Source organism: Oratosquilla oratoria, chromosome 24, assembly GCF_046742065.1.
Source record: "Oratosquilla oratoria isolate Oo_2021 chromosome 24, ASM4674206v1, whole genome shotgun sequence".
Taxonomy (NCBI): domain Eukaryota; kingdom Metazoa; phylum Arthropoda; class Malacostraca; order Stomatopoda; family Squillidae; genus Oratosquilla; species Oratosquilla oratoria.
In genome coordinates, this window is record NC_134800.1 from 52,640,621 (window position 1) to 52,643,120 (window position 2,500).

A 2,500-nucleotide genomic window follows, 5' to 3' on the forward strand; every position below is an offset into this window, starting at 1 on the left:
ATGAATAGATGAAATTAAATAATAAACAAACAGGTAAATAGTGAATGATAATAAATTTTACAGATAAATAATGATAAATGATAATCTAGAAAACGATAGAATTGAGCAGTAATCTTGGAAAGATTTCTTCCTTCACCTTTTCGGCATGAGATGTTCGAGCTGCTTAAGGCGTTATCAGACTGGTCTATTTTTCCTCCGACCTCCAACTCATCGGCGTTACTGGCAACCTCCAGAATATTTTCCACCGTAAAAAATCATCGTGGCAAACTATTTTGTTTTCTCAGAATGTCATTTGATATGCTGGAGGAAAATTATTTTCCTCTAGCATAGCGGGCTACAAATCTACGTCAACTGTCGGAGGTAAAATAGCCCAATGTAATAACGCCTTCACTGACCTCGATTCTTGTCGCTCCTGTGCACTTGTCAGCTATTACCTCTTATTTTCGCGTGAAGACATCCAGACTAATATATACAAATGTGTCATCCTAGGTAAGATGTTAAGGTAATTCTCATCCTTCTCACCCATCTCCCGGTAGGCCTAACGGCCTATCAGGAACCAGTCTCCTCCAATTCTTTTGGTTAAAGAATGTCTCCTGACCACGAACGTCATCGAGCGATGTTCCCCGCTTTCTGAGGGCTTCGTCAAACCGAGGCTGGTTCTGAGATTCTGGAGCAGTGGCTATTTTTACGGGAGCGGCTTGCTAGGCCTGTCCTCCCAACCCTCCTCATTTATCCGGGCTTGGGACCGGCATGCAAAGTGGCGAACCAGCCCCACAAGGCGGAGTTGTGTTAAATTTAATTAGATCACTAATGTAGAATTGGCTCCCACAAGCTGGTTAACAACCTTCAAATGAATGGGTTTGTAACTGATGATGGAGAGCCAAATGTAAAGGTTTCTGGTTGAGATATATTCGCTTTTCCAACAGGAAGACGCTTTTTATTATTCTTAGTTGTGTGGAATATGTAATCTTATGGTTAAGGAGGGTTGCTACATTGGCTGTAAAGGGTCACGATCTCATGAAGCTCGCTTCAGACAGGAATCCGGCCTCCTCGGTAGGATAGAATTGCTTGGAAATTCTCATGAAAAATATTTCGATTTAAAACCCACACGAACATTGAAGCTTTGACCTTTATGATTGGAACTGTGGTCAGATCCCGCACAGTTGATTGGTGTTTCTCCAATATTGTAGAATTAAATTTTTCATATTTTCATATTTTTCTCTTATACTAACATATGCATTGAACCAAGATTTCTTTTCTCGTTGTCTAAAGATATTTTTCATGATAGGTCTTCACCAAGTTAAAATAAGAATATCACAGACATCTTTCACTACAATTTGGGTCCTACACATTTCATTCTGAAATGAACTCTTCAATTTCGTTCAACTAAGGAACAGCCACAACCTTTCGACATTTAACTACTCCCATCATTTCAGATGTAACGTATAACTTGATTAATCTTTGTTATTTTATGATATATTTCTATCGTATTTGTCTATCACCAAAGGACAATATTCACTTGCTCCTTCCATTTCTCTTCCGATTGAGTTTTGAATCCCTCAGTGCAATGGTATTTCATAAATTCTTTTGTGGTAAGCACCAGACATTTCTATTCATCTGAGGCGAGAACTCCAAGTAGACCAAATCCTCAATAAAATTGATGTATATGCGAAAATTTTCAGGGATTGAAACATATCCCAAACGTGTTCATAATCACAGACTACGAGAAAGAGTGTAGATCTCTTGTGAACAACGCACGTGGCGTGTATGCGTGTGTGTGTGTGTGTGTCTGCACGCATGTATATGTGTGTGTGCATAAAGTACAAAGGCTTTTACGTTACAAAGGACGTGCCTGACAACAAAGCAGTGTGTGAACATGGAAAATGTTGAGGGCAAAGAGGTATTTGGTCCGGTGCCAGTCTGGCTGGACAAAGGCATTTTTTTTTTTTTTTTTTTTTTTTTAACTTACAAGTCCACATTAGTGTGGTATTCACTAATGTGATGACAAGCTCCACATATAATATTCTATCTAACGCCACCTTCACTCAGTTCGGGTTACGTGAAGGAATGGAGGTGTTTTCCGTTAATCATAACCACATTATAATTCTGCTTCTTCCACTTATCTAAGATCGTATTCTTATTAGAAAGAACAAAATCATTAAGTTTGTTAAAGGATTAAAACAAAAGAGTGATTTTTTTTGTTTCATTTCTTCTAATCAATGGGGAAATTTTTGTGATATCAGTTTAGAGTACATTAAGGAATAGAAGTATTTTCTATTTATCATAATCTCATTATAATTCTGGTTATTCTCATTATCGTATTCTTCTTAGAAAGAACAAAATCATTAAGTTTGTTAAAGGATTCAGACAGAAGAGTAATTTTTTTTTTTCATTTCTTCTAATGAAATGGGGAAACTTGGTGACACCAACATTCCGCTAACTGACAATCCTAAAATCAGTGAAGCTTTACAATCGCATTGCTTCTAGAAAGACACGAATA